General features: G+C 40.4%; 1 pseudogene; it reads left to right on the top strand.

Annotated features, from left to right (window-relative positions):
• Positions 1-4,578: 4,578 nt before the first annotated feature.
• Positions 4,579-20,770, top strand: part of LOC102934337 — a 156,986-nt pseudogene continuing 140,794 nt past the window's right edge.

A 20,770-nucleotide genomic window follows, 5' to 3' on the forward strand; every position in this document is an offset into this window, starting at 1 on the left:
TGTTTTTAACAAGCATCAATATTTCTTATAATGTATTATTAATATCTTCCAGTGATCCTAACTTTTCTAAGGTAACCATAGAGGAATAGACTTCAAAAGGTCATGAAAATACTTAGATCACATCATAGGAGATGTGCAAATGGCTATTAGCCTTTCTTCGTGTCTTACCTACAGAGCAAATCTGACAGTCACTCATCAGATGAGCCAAAATGTGATTCAGTTTTCTATTTAAAAAAACCTGCTTAAAAGCATATCTATAAAACATTTCCTTATCTTCTTAAAAGAATCGCAACCTAGATTGTTTCATAACAAAAAGAAAAGGAGTACTAGTGGCACCTTAGAGACTAACCCATTTATTTGAGCATAAGCTTTCGTGAGCTACAGCTCACTTCATCAGATGCATTCAGTGGAAAATACAGTGAGGAGATTTATATACACAGAGAACATGAAAAAATGGATGTTATCATACTGTTATCATATGATAACACCCATTTTTTCATGTTCTCTGTGTATATAAATCTCCTCACTGTATTTTCCACTGAATGCATCTGATGAAGTGAGCTGTAGCTCACGAAAGCTTATGCTCAAATAAATTAGTTAGTCTCTAAGGTGCCACTAGTACTCCTTTTCTTTTTGCGAATACAGACTAACATGGCTGCTACTCTGAAACATAACAAAAATAGTACCTCATTAAGCATGGTAAGTTGCATATGTCTGAGATTTTAAAATTAAAAATGTAATGACTTCAAAATATTTCCTTCTTTTCTTCCTCACTCTCTCTTCAGATGTACTGGGAGATTTCAGCAAACCAGTAAAGTGCCTGAAACCACTATGGCTTATTGCTAAAAGCAGCCGAGTCAGCAAACTATAAATTGTCCATGTCGCAGCCTCAGCTTGACCAAGGCAGGAGGGGAGGGAGTTTTGGGTGCCACAGAAAGGGCAGCTTGACCCTGTGTCCTTCCTGATAAGAATTGTGTTGAAGTTGCTGACACATGAATCTTAGAAGAGCAGGATGTGCCCTCAGGAATGTGTCTAACAGGGTCTCAAGGCTGCAAACTCTGGAAAAACCCATACCTGGTTAATCAATAATCAGAAGGAACCTCTTGCTTGACCATTGAAACTGCTTGATTGACAAGTTTTCTTTCAGGGCCATGTCATTCTATTACTAATGTATAAATAAGGGGGGAAAGTTTGAGGTAGTTGGACTCTTCTGGACTCTCCTTCTGGATACATCTTGCAGTCCCCAGAGGCAGACAGGCTGCCGCTGTGCCACTCGAGCGCTGCACTCAGCTTTGGTAATTATCGAGGGTTGGTGGTGTTTTACTAACCTGTTGTGGATGTGTGTGAGTGCTTGAGACTAAGTAAAGTGTAGCTTTACGTGAAAGCACTCTTGGGTTGTCCTGTTTGTGCCAGCCATCTACCGGTCAGATGGCTGTGTCTCACCTGATTTATTTCCTGACACCACCTCGCACAGAGTAAAAGTTACCAAGAGCTTTGGGTTGAAAGAATCCTGGGTAACACAGAAAGTTCTGCAGTGTTCAGATAGATGGATTTCAGACTTGGGAATCTTTCCATTGATTTCAATTGCCTTTGGATCAAGCCCTCTTTTTGATCCGTTATAAAGGGAAGGGCCAGCCCCATAATTTCAATGTGGAATGAGGTTCTATTTCTACTGCCAACAGAATGGAACTCTGTTCAGTCATAAGATTTTGATTTGCGGTCATTTCTAATAATATTAGAATCTTTACACGGGCCATAAAAGGAAGGACTAAATTCTGCCTTCAGTTTCCTCACTATAAATTCATTAGCTTCAGTCACTGAGTTACTTTAGGAGGGCTTTTGGTAACAGAGCTGGCTTTGGGATCCAGAATGGATAATCTCCAGTTTGGTTTTTTTTTTTCTCCCTAAAGAATAGTAGGTTTCTAGCCTTAAAAATGTAAACTGACACAAACTGTTTGGTAGATTGGAAAGGAACAAACATCTGAATGCCACTACTGCAGCAGGAAGTAGGGAACAGCTAAAGATCTTACACATTTCAACGTACATGCCCATTGTGTTGCAGTTAGGGTTCTACACAAGGTGCCAGCATCCAAAACATATCTTAACCTGGGCAGCTGGACTGTGCTTACTGTATCTGAAATCCAAAAGTAAAACCTTTTATTTATAGTGCACATTGCAAACATAAAGCTTTATGTAAGTGCTAAGTGTTATTTAATTCCACCTGCAGCTGCAACAGAGTTCACATCTTTCCCTAAGCTGCCGTGTAGTGTTGCTGTGCACAGTTAAACAGTTGCCATGTTTCACCCAACGGTGACAGAGTGATACAGCATGAACAGTACCTAAAGCAGAGCTGTGGCACTGCCATGGAGCGTTTCATCCCCATGCCATAGTAAGCATAGCACAATAATTCTGTAGGAAGTTTTAATGGAAGCTATGGTGGCAGAGGACAGTGGTTAGGCAGTTGGCGTGCTATGACCACGGCTTATCATAGTGACCAGTACCCTCCTACTGTTACCTTGTGCTCCCCCATCTGTTTGTTGTATCTACCTGATGTCTCTCATCTTATACTTACATTGCAAGAGTTTTGGAGCAGGGACATTCTGATCTCTGTTTGCACAGCACCTAGCACAATGAGGCCCTGATCCCTACTTGGGGCCAGTAGATGCTATCACAATACAAATGATAAATATTAGAGTATACATACATTTGCAATACCAAATTTCCCAGTATAGGAGTCAGATCCTTGGCTGGTATACAGAAGCTGAGAACATGGCCCATTTACATTAAGTTAATCACTTTTGATACACCTTTAACACTAAAATTTTACATTGTTTTCTTCAGCCAAAATCAAACGCTGGTGCCTGCCCTTGATTCTTCAGTCAGTTTCAAACCTTTTCTCTTTCCAGTTCTGCATTGCTCACGTACACTGCTTCTAACACAAGGTTGACTTTATATAACAATAGAAAAAGGAAAACCACAAATCGTTATTGTCACAATTCAGGGCAACTGCACCTGTATTTCCCTTTGGTGATTCAGCAAGGGCACTTATTCTCAGCTTCCAGCTCCTCAGCCATTCCAGTTCTGGGAGGAGACCCCCATCACAATGAAGAGAGATGTGGATGTTCCCAGGATGCACAGGTTCCTGCCTTCACTGTGTATTTTCCAGCACAAACAGGTTGTCCAAAGACACCTTTGTGCTTTCTCTTGAGAGACAGATTAAGTGTGACAGTCAACAGTTCTGAGTTATCATGCAGCACTTCCTACGCAATCCTACTATTCTTAAGGTAAAAAACAAAAACAAAATAATATTACAGAGAACACATTAAAAACAACAAAAGAATCTCCACACATGCTAATAAGCTTATCAGAATTAACCCCAACCCTAACACGGATTCTGGCAGGCTCAATCTCTCCAACCCTACCCTAAGGACTGGGGACAGGGATCCTACCTGTTTCCTGGTTCAGAAGGAAGGCCATGAGCTAATTTAAAACTAAGCTATTTGTCCAAAAAAACATTTCTTGTATGCTGGTCCCTCAGTTTAAACTAGTATATGCATACCTTTCGGGGAAAGAGAATGGCTTCTGTGGAGGTGTTACAACCTGCTGTTCCCCTATTTATCCTTCCCGTAGAAATACGTACATTTCCACAATAACACACATATAATTGCAAGTTTAGTACAAAAAACTCCAAGTATGTTAAAACTAATTCAATAAGGTTTAACTTAATTCAGCAGAGTTCATTTCGGATATTGCAGGAAATTATCAGTCTTTCATAATCTTCAAAAACCTTCTCTAGAATTTCTCCATCCATCTTTGCATAAGATTGTTCTCTTGTTTTACAGAGGTAATTTGATATATAGTATAGTGTTAAATGTTTAATGACACATTTTGTCTTGAAGGTACTCATTTAAAGGCTGTGATGGATGGGGAATAAATACCGTGATTTGTCTAATGTTTTGACACTAAAACATCCATTAATAATAACACTTCTTGCTTTTTCTAGTCAAAGCATGGTTTATAAACTCCTCTTTTTTTCTATACTATCTACTCTAATCCACCATGACTAGTTAGAGAAATTTAAGGAAATTGTGAAGCCTCTGAAATTGTTTTGCAAATGCCCTTTGTATTTACAAATGAATTCCACTATGTGAAATATTAGTGGCTTAATTTTTTTACATTTTTGATGGGTTTTTAAGCTCCCATTTGTTATATCTCACCTGCTCTGAATTCCAATCGCAGTAGGCACTGTTTGTGTGTTCACCATTTTCTTACCCACAGAAGGATTCTGTTTGATATTGACATTGATCTACAGCCTTTAGCTTACCGTAAATAGCTTTACAGATGATGGGAAGTTCTCTACAAGTTCTTGTTTTCCGCAGATGAGAGATGGGCTTAGTGCTAGATCCGAGTGGTAGATTGTATTGTTACTTTATTTGGGGTAGAGGTGTGTGAATAAAGGATACTTTTGAACCAGAGCAGTGAGGTTCTCAGGTTTTGCTTTCAAAGACAGATCCTGGAAAAACCTTCAGCTGCTATAAATTAGCATAGATCAACTGAAGTTAATGGAGCTATGGCAATTTACACCAGCTGTCATCATCACAACACCTAAGTCCCTTTGTGGATACAGACCAAAGTCTCTACAGAACAGAGCACCACTCCAAGACCCCACAGAATCTTATAAACATACAAGAAGAAGGAAACACTTTTTATCTGATGAATGTCTTCTGAAATGTGAGTTCTTGTATTGGCTTATTTCTGTCTCTGTGGTTAAAATCAAAATATGCTCAGTTTAAAAGGCATGAAAGCAAATGGAAACTTAAGACAATGTTCAGAATGTGGTCACTGTGCTGCAATCTTATTTTACTGAGAAAGAGAATGTGTTGGGGGTGATCATACACCATACTGGATAAGGCAGGGAAGTGGTTAATCCCCTACAAAGAGAGAGAGATAGAGGGCCTGCTGTGCTAGCTAATTAAAGAAAGAGTTTACATCTGGGCTCAGAAAGCAGGTGAGACAGAATTAAACAGCTTTGGCTTTTGCTCGGGGAGGAACATAAATTGTCATGTTCCTTCTCTTTCTAGTTTGGAGAGACAACAGGTGTGAGCAGTTTCCTTTTCTGGGAGGCAACATAAGTCTGAATGCCCTACAGGAGGGTCTACTGCAATCCTAGTGTGGGGGAAGAACTGCTGAATCAAAATATACAGCAAAGTCTGTTGTTTTGCCTTTCCTTTGGTTTAACTGACCTTGGCTAAAAAAACCATGAGGGGAAAAATGAAATGGACATTTCAAGTAAATGGCCACTGCATCTCAGTAGTGCCTTTTGGAAAAGTGGGAACCCTGTAATCAAAGAGCAAAAGACTGTTTATGGATCCAATATGAGAAGATATTTCTATCTGGCCTGTTGTATGCTCTAGAGATTTGTTTCCCTAGAGGATTAAGTCATTCTACCAGCAGAGTCTGTGGACCAGTGAGGGGAAACTGAGGCATGGGTGCCCCTGCCAACAGAAAGGTAGGATGCCCTTTATATAAATAGAAACTATTTCTGTTCATATAGTGAGCTTAAGGTAAGGGTTCAGAAGCAATGACAAAGGTGACACAGGAAAGGGCTGGTGGAGAGAATCCTACTGTGTGACACTATTTTAGATCTAAGTGGTGTGTTCTCCTGGACAAGCTCAGATATGAGAACTCAAGACACTTCTAAATGTATTTTTCTTGAAGACTGATCTTTTTGCCTAACTGAAGATAACACTGATAGAGAGGATTACATGGTTCAAGTAAAAAGAAAAGGAGTACTTGTGGCACCTTAGAGACTAACCAATTTATTTGAGCATAAGCTTTTGTGAGCTACAGCTCATTTCATCGGATGCATACTGTGGAAAATACAGAAGATGTTTTTATACACACAAACCATGAAAAAATGGGTGTTTATCACTACAAAAGGTGATGTAAACTTTACATAAGCTATTACCAGCAGGAGAGTGGGGTGAGGGGAGAGAGAACCTTTTGTAGTATGCATCCGATGAAGTGAGCTGTAGCTCACGAAAGCTTATGCTCAAATAAATTGGTTAGTCTCTCAGGTACCACAAGTACTCCTTTTCTTTTTGCGAATACAGACTAACACGGCTGTTACTCTGAAACCTAATATTATACCTGATAACCAAATCAGAGCTTTGGTGGGCTGCTTTAGGGTACAAGTTCTGTAGATATGGGCCCTAAACTGATTTTGGAAAGTATTCCAGGGACTGGAAACAAGATCGTTTTCACAGGAGTGTATCTCATGTAGCCTGGTATATTATTTAGGACTTTAAAAGCGGCGAAGAGTCCTGTGGCACCTTATAGACTAACAGACGTATTGGAGCATAAACTTTTGTGGGTGAATACCCACTTCGTCAGATGCATGTACTGGAAATTTCCAGAGGCGGGTATAAATATGCAAGCAAGAATCAGGCTAGGGATAATGAGGTTAGCTCAATCAGGGAGGAGGAGGCCCTCTTCTAGCTGTTGAGGTGTGAACACCAAGGGAGGAGAAACTGCTTTTGTAGTTGGCTAGCCATTCACAGTCCTTGTTTAATCCTGAGCTGATGGTGTCAAATTTGCAAATGAACTGAAGCTCAGCAGTTTCTCTTTGAAGTCTGCTCCTGAAGTTTTTTTTTTTTGTTGTTGTTGTTGCAGGATGGCTACCTTTAAATCGGCTATTGTGTGTCCAGGGAGATTGAAGTGTTTTCCTGTAGGTTTTTGTATATTGCCATTCCTAATATCTGATGTGTGTCCATTTATCCTTTGACATAGGGACTGTCCAGTTTGGCCAATGTAAATAGCAGAGGGGCATTGCTGGCACATGATGGCATATATTATATTGATGGACATGCAGGTCAATGAACCGGTGATGGTGTGGCTGATCTGGTTAGGTCCTTTGATGGTGTCACTGGTGTAGATATGTGGGCAGAGTTGGCATCAAGGTTTTTGCGCGGATTGGTTCCTGAGTTAGTTACTATGGTGCAGTGTGTCATTGTTGGTGAGACTATTCTTCAGGTTGGCGGGTTGTCTGTGAATGAGGACAGACCTGCCTCCCAAGGTGTGTGAAAGTGAGGGATCATTGTCCAGGATGGGTTGTAGATCGCTGATGGTGCATTGGAGAGGTTTTAGCTGAGGACTGTATCTGATGGACAGTGGGGTTCTGTTGGTTTTTTTTCTTGGGCTTGTCTTGCAGCAGAAGGCTTCTGGGTACACGTCTGGTTCTGTTGATCTGTTTCCTTATTTTCTTGTGAGGGTACGTAGTTTTGAGAATGCTTGGTGAAGATCTTGTAGGTGTTGGTCTCTGTCTGAGGGGTTGGAACAAATGCGGTTGTACCTCAGCGCTTGGCTGTAGACAATGGATTGTGTGGGGTGCACAGGATGGAAGCTGGAGGCATGAAGGTAGGCATAGTGGTCGGTGGGTTTTCGGTATAGGGTGGTGTTAAAGTGACAATCACTTATTTGCATCGTGGTGTCTAGGACGTGGACCTCCTGTGTAGATTGGTCCAGGCTGAGGTTGATGATGGTGTGGAAGCTGGTGGAATTCTTCCAGGGTTTCCTTCCCATGGGTCCAGATGATGAAGATGTCATCAGTGAAGTGTAGAAAAGGGGAGTGAGTGGACGAGAGCTGAGGAAGCGTTGTTCTAGGTCAGCCCTAAAAATGTTGGCATATTGTGGGGCCATGTGGGTGCTCATAACTGTGCCACTGGTCTGGAGGTATATATTGTCACCAAATGAAATAACTGTGTGTGAGGATAAAGTCCCAGAGCTCAGCAACCAGTTATGCTGTGGCATCATCAGGGATACTGTTCCTGACAGCTTGTATTCAATCTGTGGGGGGGGGGGGATGTTTGTGTAGACAGCCTCTACATCCATGGTGGCTAGGATGGTGTTTTCTGGAAGATCACCAATGCATTGTAGTTTTCTCAGGAAATCAGTGGTGTCATGGGTCTGAGTAAAGAGTTCACATATCCAGACAGTCCTTCAGTGAGAGTGCCACTGCCCGAGATGATGGGGCATCCGGGTTTTCCAGGTTTGTGGATCTTGGGTAGTAGATAGAATAACCCCAGTCGGGGCTCTAAGGGTATGTTGATTTGTTCCTGTGTTAGTGTAGGGAGTGTCCTGAGTAGATGGTGTAGTTTCTTAGTATATTCCTCAGTGGGATCTGAGGAAAGTGGCCTGTAGAATTTGGTATTGGAGAGTTGTCTGGCAGTCTCCTTTTGGTAGTCAAACCTGTTCATGATGACAGCACCTCCTTTATCAGCCTCTTTGATTATAATGTCAGGGTTGTTTCTGAGGCTGTGGATGGCATTGCGTTCTGCACGACTTAGGTTATGAGGCAAAGGATGTTGTTTTTCCACTATTTCAGCCTGGGCACGTCAGCGGAAGCATTCTACGTATAGGTCCAGACTGTCTTTTTGACCCTCAGGAGAAGTCCATGTGGAGTTCTTCTTCTTGTGCTGTTGGTGGGAGGGTATCTGTGTAGCAGTGTGCTGTTCAATGTTATCTTGAAAGTATTCTTTGAGTCTGAGACAGCAAAAGTAGGTTTCCAGATCACTGCAGAACTGTATCATGTTTGTGGGGGTGGTGGGGCAAAAAGCAAGTCCCCAGGATAGGACAGACTCTTCTGCCAGCCTGAGTGTGTAGCTGGATAGATTGGGACTTTAAATAGCTTATAAAAAAGTCAAAATGTTGGTTATGTGGACTCAAACATGTAGCTAATGTGGAACACTGGTGTTATACTGTTACTCATGGTGGTCCATCCCATTCAGGAGATGCAGTCCCAATTGAAACATTGCTGCCAAACTTGCAGCTAAGGTGGGTCATATATATCCGTGCATTTTAATGCTGCTTGTAGAGCCATGTGGTGCCACAAACTGCTTCATGTTGGTTGAGAAGTTTGTGGGCATAATGTGTGAGCCCAGGATGATGATGTCGTCGTTGTCATCTCCTGGCTCTGGTTGGGGTGCATTACAGGTTTCCTTATCCTCTTGTATTATAGGAAACACTATTCCACAACCTCCTTCAACAAATACATGCATGGAACACCCCTTTTTCTTAATGTGAACACACAAGGTGTGTAAATACATTCAAAGTGAACTTGTTTAAAAATTTGAAAGGATATTTACAGAACTATTTTTGGTAGTACTTCCCGAGCTCTGTATGGCCTATTCTTCACTAAAAGTTTGTCAAAATTATACAGCAACTACTTTCTTGCTGTGTAACTTTCACTCTTCCCAGCTCAGATGAATGTGCCAGTTGTATGGCTAGTTCCAGAGCTGGCTCAGACACTAGCTGTGATCTATTTCTGAAAGTTCCTTGTGTAAAAATCTCAACTACTAGAATACCTTTGGAGTTCCTCCTTACATTACCAAAATCCTGATTCTTCACTTGTTTATATAGAACTCTCATAAAGGCTTTCAGAATTTCTCCACGTCTCTGAGTCATGTTAAGATGCTACTTGAAATGAATAAAAGATGACAAAATTGGGTCCATACAAAATGAGAGTGAGAACTTATTAGGAGAGAGGAACATTCTAGTCTGTCTCCCTGTCAGTGTAGTGTTGTCCCCTTCAATATATTTTCCAGTGTTTGGACCATCACATTACTGGATGGCATTTTCACCACTTCTATTGAATAGACCTCTTTTTTGGAAATCTTTTCTGATAGTTATCGGAAACTTTCCTTTGTGTAACTTTATCACATCACTTTTATTTATTCTTCCTTGTACCAATCTGAACAATTCAATACCTTACTTGATCTCTCTCTCTTCTAGGCTGCAGCTGGATGCTCATTCCCTTCAGCAAAAGAAATAAGCTATGTGCTGGTTTATAAACATCATATGTGACATGCTCTTAAGTAGCAAAATGTTTCAAGACTTTTTTACCTTCTCAAGGTTGTGCAATTTGAAAATTGCACGTTGCAATGCTGTTTTCAATGGCAAGAAGATAAATCCTATCAAACAAAGGCACTGAGTATTCCCTGTATGTTCAGTAAGCATACCATCCTATCTAAATTCTTTTCAGGGCAGTTGCCAGACTTGTTTCAATAACTCTAGACACATACTGTTTTCCTATTTCAAGCAACATTTAATAAGTGTTAAAAATTTCCAGCAGCCCTTCTGTGGGATAATGCTGACATCCTCAGACTAATTGATTATTACAGACCTATACACTTTGAAATATCCTTTGTATATTATCAGCAGTGATGCCAGATCTCTTGATCTGGCGAGATCTAAGCCTAAACTTCAAAGTGAGCTCATCAACAAACTTGTTACACTGTGATGGAATGTTGTGGTATCAGGAAAAAAATCATTTTTTACAGCATAATAGCATGTCAGGTAATACCAAATTTATTCAAGGGATTTATAATTTAACAACCAGTGGTCCTCACAAGGAAAATGCTTTACATATGTTGTGGCCAGACATAGTATTCCTCTTAAGGTGGTTTCTCTGTAGTCTATCTGGTTTGTGGGTTTTTGTTTTAAATCTTATCCCAGTCTGGAATGATTCTAATCTTTATCTGTGGTTTAAATCTCTGCATTCAGGTTTTTAATGAGTTTAAATACATTCCCATCCCCTCTCAAAAATGCATTTGAAATGTATCCAGCATGGTTGTTCAACACAGAGCTTTTTGAAATTTAAAATGAAAAGTCACTATAGTGCAACCTGTTGTTAGCTGGGGAAAGCATATGTAAGTGCCTTTTTTGGTAAGTATTTATGAAGCTTTTAGATATCGCCTCAGGTATCTGTAGATTTCAGCACGGAGTATGATATTGTTTGTTCAGAGTACATATTAGTGCTTTTTTTATGCTTCACTACTTTTTAGACATCTGGGAATTCTTTTGTCAAACTGGTTCTCTAAACCTGTTTCATTTTCTCTGCACCTAGGAAAAATTATTCTTTTTAATATAAATTCCCATCTCACTGCAACAAAGTGAAATCGTGCTGATGGCAGCTTCCCTAATTAACCAAGGATTACTCTTTCTGCTATGACAAGGAGGGTTGTATTATAATTCAAAGTTTAATAAGTATATTTGAATAACTGACCTTGCAGTAGAGGTGTCTATGCATCTTTTTTCAGACAGCACATAAGAGAAAATTCTTTGCCTCACCCATCTTGAAATAATAGACCCTGTAAATTCTTCATCAGCACTTACTCCTCCAAGAGCTGAATGTTCATTGCTTTTTAAAATTAGGTTCACAGGTAGCGTACAAATGGTTGAGTAGAGCTGGTTTACTCCCCCACCCCCCCCACCCCCCCAAAAAAATTAAATTTGACAAGAAAACTCTTGGTCAAAAATATTGTTCATTTTGGTTCCAAATAGATTTTTAAAAATGTTCTCTCGTGAAACTATTTGATTATAGTGGCTCTTTACCCCTGGATAGGGATAAAAAAATCAGGATTTGCATCCCATGAGAAATTCTGTTTTCCAGACAGCTCTAAGACTGAGACGCTATAGCTGAAGCAGAGTCCTGGGAGGGGAGTGAGGGAAGCCTCGATGACAGAAAAGACAGAGGAGAACTGGTGCTTGGCATACAGGGAGAGAGAGACTGGTTCATGAGTAGCACTGTCAAAAAATTAAGATCAAGTCCTAAATCACCTGATTTTTAAAACTATAAAGTGACTTAAAAATACATTGAGCCTGATTCTCATTTGCCTAAATACCCTTTTACAAAAGTGCCTTACACTCACATTAAGGCCATGTCTTCATTGCAGAGTTAATTTGATTACCTCTGCTTATGTTACTCCTCTCCAGCTGGTCTAGCTACCCTTTGTTCAACTAACCTAGTTCCCCTTTGTTCTTAATGCTGCAGTAAATGGAGCCATTCTATTAATTCTTTCCCAGTTAATTATAGGAGCTACAATTGTCCTTCCTGGGCACATGGGGAGAATTTGTGAGAAACCACTGGAGGACTAATGGCCTTAGTGTGGTGGCAGCCTACGTCCACTCGGTAGAGAGAAGATAGATTGTGCTCACTGGACTTTGTCTGTACCCCCTGATAGGCCCAGCTAATGTGAATTAAAGGCACCATCACACTTGAGTTTTAGTGCGGTTGCGATGACTAATTTTGCTGTGAAGATAAGCCGTTAATGAGAAGCTGTGCCTCAGTATAGTTCACTTCCCAATTAGCCCTGGACAGAGAGATCCTCTTGTATCAGTCCTTGAGCTGGCAAAATGGGAAAACAATCCATCCCATATGGGGTTTGATAAAGTATTAACTATCATTAATAAAACACATTACTGTCTTTTGAGGATATAAGACTTCAAAATGTTCTTTGGTCTTAATCCGTCAATTTCCTCTTTGTATCTGTATAACTATGATTTGTGCCCTGTTATTTTCAAAAGCCCATGTGTTACATTAATAGATGACCTGATTACCTAACTTAAAAAATATAGTTTAAAAACAAGTGTTAATCTACCAGAAAAATGTTATTCTATTGCACAACCATTTTGTCTCTCACTTGTTGAAATTACATTTCTGTTACTGTCCTGTATATGTTGTGACAGTGAACTGTAATGGTGGAGAGGGGAGGAAAAGACAGCAGACTCCAATTTATCACTCCTCTCAGAGGCAGCTAGGGAGTAGGAGGGGTCTGAGGTCTCTAAGCCAGATCCAGCTCATTCCAAGGGCAGAGAGATGGGAGAGCCAACACCCAAGAAGACTGCAATGATGAAGGAATGTGAAAGGGGGAAACAGTTCAAGAAAAGGGCAGGAAGAGAGAAAATCACCTGGTCAGGGGTGGGGAGGAGTTGGGCAAAGATTGGGACCTACTTATCTAGGAAATTTTGGATTTACCTTAGAGGTAAGAGAGTTTATGGGGCTGAAGACTTTAGGTGTAGATAATGATAATCAAAATATCCTTTTTCTAAGTACTCCTACATTCTTTCTGACATCTTTCCTCCGCAACCCCTGCCACACACAACTTTTGTTGGAGTCAGGTCATCTTGGCCCACCAGGCAATGGTAACATTTGCCATTGTGGAATTTGGGGCTTAGCCAGAAGGTAAAATCACATTGGTCTACCAAAGTCCCTGGGTGAGAATCTACTGGTTCACAAATGTCCTTAACACTTCGCATTTTCAAAATACCATAGAAACGTTACCTTCATTTTGAAGATTAAGAGTAGGTTATCTCCAGGGCCACAGTCCCTGGCACATCCAGAACCAGTTTTCTAGAGTTCTAGAGTCTGGTTCAGATGCTAACTTGCTGCACTAGACCAGTCTGTGCCTCCTAATGTGTAACTAACCATACATGCTAATCTGTGTGTGTGGTTTTTTTTGTTTTGTTTTTAAAGCCAGATACACCAGTACCAAAGTTACCTTTGAACTTGGGAGCTTCTTACACTGAAGCCTCTGTGTGTGATATTGTACTTAACTACAGAAATATATCATTTAGGAGCTATTAGTAAGCATATGGGCTTATGAGGACACAAGTTTTGTGTCAGGCTGCATTGGTTATACATGTGATTAACTTACTTATTGGATCTTTATGAATGTTAATAAGCAGCTCTGGTTTACTTTATGCTATCCACAAGTCTTCCAACCCTCTTGTGAAATGACCATTGACATTTTTCTATTTGTTTCATACAAAGGACACCTGTCACAATCACTTACATACAGCAAGAACTTACCTTTCTTGCTGCAAAAGGAGGTAGACACAACATGACAGGCTATAACATATGGGGATCATCTGACTGAATTGCTTATAAATTATTTGTTAGACTGGGCCTAAAAGCACTTGGCTAATCCCTTTATACATTGATTTTTAGAATCAGATTGTGCCTGGTTTGACATTCTTAAATACAGTGGAAACACTTAATTCTCAGAATAATTCATTTTCTCACAAGGGGCAAGAAAAGGCACAAGGAGACCACCCTCTTGTGTCCCTGTTAAAGGGCCAAACATAAACCCAATCCTTGCCCTCTATGAGCTCAAAGTCCTGGGGAAGAGAGGGAGGGGTGGGGTTATAAATCAGCCTAGAGCACAATTGCTGTGTCTGTGGAGGGGAGGCTAGGAAAGATGAATATTACCCCTTCCCTTTCCTCATCATAGGAGATGAAGTCCTGAAATAATTGTGCCTCTCCTAGACACGCTACCTGTAAGAGCTTCCTAGAGCAGTGCATCTCTCTGCCCAAACCTTTTGGGAGGTGTATGGCTAGCAGTTGCAATTGAGGCCTTAAATATGAAACTTTTTCTCCCACTCCTTAAGTAAGTTTTGCCTCTAAGATATTTTTGGAACAATTACTCTGCTGCTTTAGGAAATGACAGTGCTAGTTAGAGGATACCATGCTACAGTTAGCTCTTGACAAGCCATTAAATATATTTGTCCTATGTGCTTAACTTCAACCATAGATTAAGGGTTGCTGTTGAATGATGGATCACATTTTTCTGAGAACAGCAAAATCTGCAGAGCTGAAAAGCACAGGATGATTTTTATGACAATTATATATACAGTAGTTGGACTTGGGTCAGCCAAATTGATCATCATTGCTGCCGGGGAATGAGTGAGAAGTCATCTCTGGTGCCCCTTGGTTTAATTCTATTTGCTATGCATGGGTGCGATGATATGGGATACACTTTCTCCCCCACCCCCAAATGGAGTAAGATGAATAATATAAACTACTGTGCTTGAAAATGAAGAAGCAAGTCTCTTGAGAGCTGCTGAAATTGCTGATCAGGCTCTTCTAATGCTTGAATTCCTGTGGGGTTAGTTTTATACAGCTTTTCATGATTCCCAATGCTTTACATTAAACAGACATTGCACAGCTAGTGACTATAAAAAAAAGATAGTAATGCTCCAGCAAAGCACACCAGCTCTTAGTATTTTAAAGTTCCCTGTATTACTGTTAGATTAGATGATTCAGGCTCATAATACACATGGCCTTCATCTACCCATGACCATGGCAAAAATACCTGCTGCCAATAACGGGGCCGAACTTCATTGAGGGAAATGGTCAACGATGTCAGATGGTACATTGTTTGGGGGGATTGCGGGGGGGGGGGGGGGGGGAGAGGAGAAGGCATTTTGTCAGCACCCACAATTTGCACCCGGGAACCCTGCCTGTATAATTGCTTTCCGCAACCTGTTTTCCACAACCCACTTTCCTGCTCTTGAAACTCAAATGGTAGGAGTCCAAACCCTTCCTACTTTGGAGCTATGATCAAGTGATCTGATAGTAGTTCTTCAGCTGCTAAAACCCTTCTTTCTCCCTCCAAAACACTCAGTCTTTTGGGATCCTACAAATCTCAGCAGGGATATAACAATATTCAGATGGGCTCTCGGACAAAAATTCAGTATCGACTCCCTCCCTGCAGTCTTGATTGATTTCCCTCCTCCTGCCCTCCCCACCCCCACCAAAGTCCTTGATAGTTCTTTGTATTTCATTTCTCAAAGCTTCTAAGAGATCTACTCCTTTCCTCCTCTTCCCTCCCTTTCTCCACAAGTGTCTGGTATTTCTCTTCACACGCACTGATGTCTGCCCACTCCTGATGGTGATTGACAAAAGGGTCTATTCCTGTGGATAGTTGGGTCCCTTCTCACAAGTGCTGCTGCAGAGACCACTCTCTTGGAGTTTGGGGTCACTGAGCAGACCGATTTAATAATTCCTGTATAATTGCTTCTATATCAAAACAGTTTCATAAAGTACAAAACAGAATAATTATCCATCCTAAGACACACCCTTGAGAAATGAGGCAAAATGCAGTGTTGTCACATCAATGCTGAACAGTGTTTTTAGGGAGAACAACAAATTGCCCATAGAAAGTTTAGGAAAAGACCACCTATGCCAGGAGCAATCAGTGCTCCATTCTGACACTACAAATATTTCCCACTTGTTTGGTACCTCTGAGACTTGGATGATAGTTAGCCAGCTATCAAGGGAAAACAGTTTAAGAAGCAATCTAGAGTTGGTGCCTACATCTAAATTCCAATCCTTTGTGGAAATATGAAAAACTATATTCCTTTTTTTCTGTATAAAAGGAAAATAAGTCATCCAGTACAAAATGGATTTCCATTAACTTATGTAACCCATTATTGATTATAAGTTAGAGCAGTTGCTGACTGGAATTTCCATTAAACTGATTTATGGAGGTTTATTTCATAGCTCTCTTAAATGACATTGGGGCAAAACCTGGTATAGATGCAGTGAACCTAAACACATTGTTATACTGATGTTTGAAATTATCTATACCATTTTTGATCCTAGTGTCAGTGCTCCAAAATGTTTTTACACTTTTTTCTACATTGCTTGCTAAGATACAGGTAAAACCCAGAGGTATAAGTCCCCAGATTTTTGCAGGCCTTCACAAAAGCATCAAAAATGGCTGCCACCTTACTTATGAGTGTGTAATGTTTGTTGCCAGATCTCAAGCTTTGGGAAGACTAAAAAAAAAACTCTGCCCACATATCTACACCAGCAACACCATCAAAGGACCTAACCAGATCAGCCCCACCATCACCAGTTCATTCACCTTCATGTCCACCAATGTAATATATGCCATCATGTGCCAGCAATGCCCCTTTGGCCCACATCAGCCAAACTGGACAGTCCTTACATCAAAGGATAAATGGACACACATCAGATATTAGGAATGGCAATATACAAAAACCTACAGGAAAACACTTCAATCTCCCTGGACACACAATTGCCAATTTAAAGGTAGCCATCCTGCAACAAAAAAAACTTCAGGAGCAGACTTCAAAGAGAAACTGCTGAGCTTCAGTTCATTTGCAAATTTGACACCATCAGCTCAGGATTAAACAAGGACTGTGAATGGCTAGCCAACTACAAAAGCAGTTTCTCCTCCCTTGGTGTTCACACCTCACCAGCTAGAAGAGGGCCTCCTCCTCCCTGATTGAGCTAACCTCATTATCCCTAGCCTGATTCTTGCTTGCATATTTATACCTGCCTCTGGAAATTTCCAGTACATGCATCTGACGAAGTGGGTATTCACCCACAAAAGTTTATGCTCCAATACGTCTGTTAGTCTATAAGGTGCCACAGGACTCTTTCTTGCTTTTGTTAGAGGAAGTGCATTGCAGCATTTATTGTAAGGATTGTCTTCAAGGTGACATACTGAGTGGATAACTGCCAAATGACTGAACACATTCTCACCTGGATTGAACACAGGCAAAGATAATCTTAGTTAAATGAGTCTTAATTAGGGTGCGGTGTTACAGACCCCATACCTGAATTCAACAAGTGGTTTTTACTGTTTTTAAAACAGTAATTTACCATACAATTTAGCTATTGATTAGAATTAGAAAAGGTCCCACATTTGAAGTTATAGGATGGTGTTATATGTGTATGTTGTATGCAAAACTGATTTGTCATACTGTGCCCATTGCTACACCTGGTATAGATGTAGCCACTCTGGAGTTATTGATTTGAAGATAGACCCTTTTCCAGGTTACTATGGGTGACATGGTTACATTCACTAGCTTATAGTTGAGGGTTGCACTTTGACCTCGTAAGTCCCTTCACAATATGTCCCTTTTAGATATATATTGGTTTTTTTAGTGTGTGTGTGTGTATACACACACACACACGACACCAACAATATAGACAGTAAACTTAATATTGTCCATGTTCAGTCTTCCCCAAGTTTAGTATACTGTCCACTGAGAGTGATATTTTATTGACCCAAAGATGATACTAGTGCACAAAAGAGTGTCCTTGCACCAGTACACCAAAGGGCTCCAGACCACAACTACTGCAAAGTTAGAGTTCACCATTTGGAGGTTTATACCAAAGTCTGTTTTCTGAGCTTCTTTCACATGGTACAAACACTGGAACTAGGGATTCTGCATTTAATTAGCCAGGTGTCTCCTCAAAGCAACTGTTAGGACATCACGGCTGCTGCAGGGGAGGAACTATGCTGTCAGCTACCTGGTGCTGTGAGCTGGTTTTGGCTTGGGTCCCTTCTGAGGATTTTGTGGTGGTGCTGAGTACCTCTAAAGACCTGTCCCTTTCCTGGTACAGCATTGTGGGACTTGATGTCATGGTCTTTTACTATCTTTGAATTGATAACTTAATTCCTTAACTATTCCGAATCAAACCTCAGAATGATACAAGTTCTGCAAATTGAAAATCAAATAGTTAACAAGATTTTTTTGTTCCAGTATAGACACATTCACCCCCACTTTGTTAGGGGCATAATGTTGATGACGGCCATCTGAAAAAAATGGATTTATATGCCAGGCAACAATTACTACTAACAGTAGTGATCAGAATCCCTCAGAGCAGGGTGCAAACCTAATATTGCTCATGTTAGTGTCAAACCTCTAAGCCCACATTTTTCAGGTGGTTTGGAACTAAATAAAATGACTTCCCATCTGTAGAATAGTCTCTTGCTTCTATTTGGTATGCTGATGATGCTTGTGAATTGCCCGTTAGGATGCCTATGTCAGTGGCTTCTGCAACATTTCTGGGATTGCTTTAGGGCTGTGTCATTAATTCACTGTGTCTCGTTATCTATCCTCAGCCCACTATACTGATCTGTAAGATCAAATGTGCTTATTCCCACAGGTATAGACAACTTTAAATCTGCACTTTCAGTGCCACAGGGCAAGTGCACTAGTGATTCATTCTGAGGCAATATAAAATACACTTCAAACATGAAACAACTTTAGTGAAATGGACTTAGCATGGTTGTGGTGATTATAGTCCTTTTTTATCCCTTTTTTGGGTAGGGGGTCACAAATCCACTGACTTAAATCTTGCTGATTGAAATGTAAATAACTCATGAAGTGGTTGAAACAATTACAAACTGATGCTGGCAAAATAAAATGACAAGGGGATGGTGAATTGCCAAAATGCAGCAAAATCAGAATAAAATATTTTACAATGCTGTTGTCAGGCTAGCTCAGTTTTGGATTTGCAAAGCACTCGTTGCTGGCCTAATTAAACTACCGTTGAAATCCGGTGGGAACTCCCACTGACTTCAATAGAAGTAGACTTGAGCTGATGCTGAGTGCTTTTGAAAAGCCCACCCTAAGTATTTCTCATGAATCTCTCCACTCGTCCGATAAGAATGTTGCAAATCACTGAAGTTGTGATCAGCTGTTTGGCGCTTTAAATTTCTACAATTAAATCTATAACTAAATTCCAGGTGACCTCACTAGGAGCAGAATGAAGACTTTGAATAATCCTTTTATTGGATGTTGTCATGTTGCTACCTGGAGTTCACTTATAAGGCTTGAATAAAGAGGCTAGGATAGATGTTTCAGGGACATCCTTCAGAGGTTTCTTATCTGAGGGTTTTTTCACCTCTTCTGGCAAACATACCACTAACAGTTTTTATAAGATCTTTGTTGTAGGGGGCAGTTAAGGGAAAATGCCCATTGAACTCTTTCTTATTGTCTCCTTCCCGGATCCCCACACTCTGCTGTTTTTCACCACTGCTTTTTTCTTAGCAAACGGATTTATAACTTTGGGTTAGCCATGTATTGTCTAGCTTCAGTGACTACCAATTTTGAAATGCGCTTTGTCTTTTTATGGACTGCATCAGTTCACAAACAATATATTAGAATCTTTTCTCAACCACACCGGCTCCAAACTCAACATGCTTTTCTATAAGTAATGGTTGGTTGGCTTGTAGTAGTTGGAATATTTTATATGTAAAGTACTGTGAAAAGTCACCCTGCTTGTTTATCCAAGTCCTGGTGGAATATAGGCTGCCTTGCATGTTTTTGCAGTAAGCCTTAGTGAGTATGGAAAATGCTCCTATTTTTGTTGTTTGTTCAGTGCACATTAAGCTACTTGTAATATAGTACGTACATACATGCTATGCAATCATCACAAAGCTACAACTAAACACCAGTCCTTCATAATCAGAACAACCAAGGTACTATTTTGTCCTGCGCTACTGAGATGCAGCACTAGAAGTTGTTAGGGCAAAGCCTTTTCTCCTTAACCTAGGTATTTTTTTTTTTAAGTTTCTATTTTAAAAATATATATATATATATGGTAAGAGAAGAATCTCTTCAGAGTGAAAAGTAATTTAAGAGACTGCCAAGGAGTTGTATTGTCTTATTTATTTTTAAATTACTATCTCTTAGGCAGAGAATAAATTTCCTCCTTTACTGGTTAATGTCTTAAATGTAGATTATTTTCTAGTAATTCTACTGGAAGGTACATATGATGACTGTGTCCTTGAGCACTGTCATAGAGTCCTATACTGTGTCCAAAGTTCTTGCACAGAGACTGTAAACTCTTTTGGGCAGGAACTATGTCCCTGTGTCTTTTTACTGCACAATGTAGCCCCAGTAGTGACTGGAGACTTGGGACTCAGCGCTGCTAACGCTAAGTGTTGGAAATTCACCAGTCGGACCATAAAAAATCACGATTGGCTTAAAAATCAAGTTGTTTTTTTTAATTAATTTTGGTCTTGTCTTTGCACCAAGGAACTCTTCTAATGAAAGCTGAGATTCTCTAGCTGATGGGGCTTTAAGAAAAAAATCCAACATATTTATGGGCTTGTAATGAATAATGAGTTGGCCAAATTGGGGGGGGGAAGAGGAAACCTATCCCTCTGGCTGGTGGAAAAAGCACTATCTTCAGCCCTGAGTGCAAGGTTTTGCAGGGTGGTAACCTTGGGCAACTTTGGAGAATTAATCCATCCCCCACAAGACAGATGCACTGTGATGAGTTGGGGAATGAATCGGCATCAAGAGGTAGTGAGGAGGGTTCCCTGGGAAGAAGGCTGAGGGTGACATTCCTTGACAGGCAAAGTTTAGGGAAGAAAAAGGGGAG

Source organism: Chelonia mydas, chromosome 8 (genome assembly GCF_015237465.2).
Source record: "Chelonia mydas isolate rCheMyd1 chromosome 8, rCheMyd1.pri.v2, whole genome shotgun sequence".
NCBI classification, from domain to species: domain Eukaryota; kingdom Metazoa; phylum Chordata; order Testudines; family Cheloniidae; genus Chelonia; species Chelonia mydas.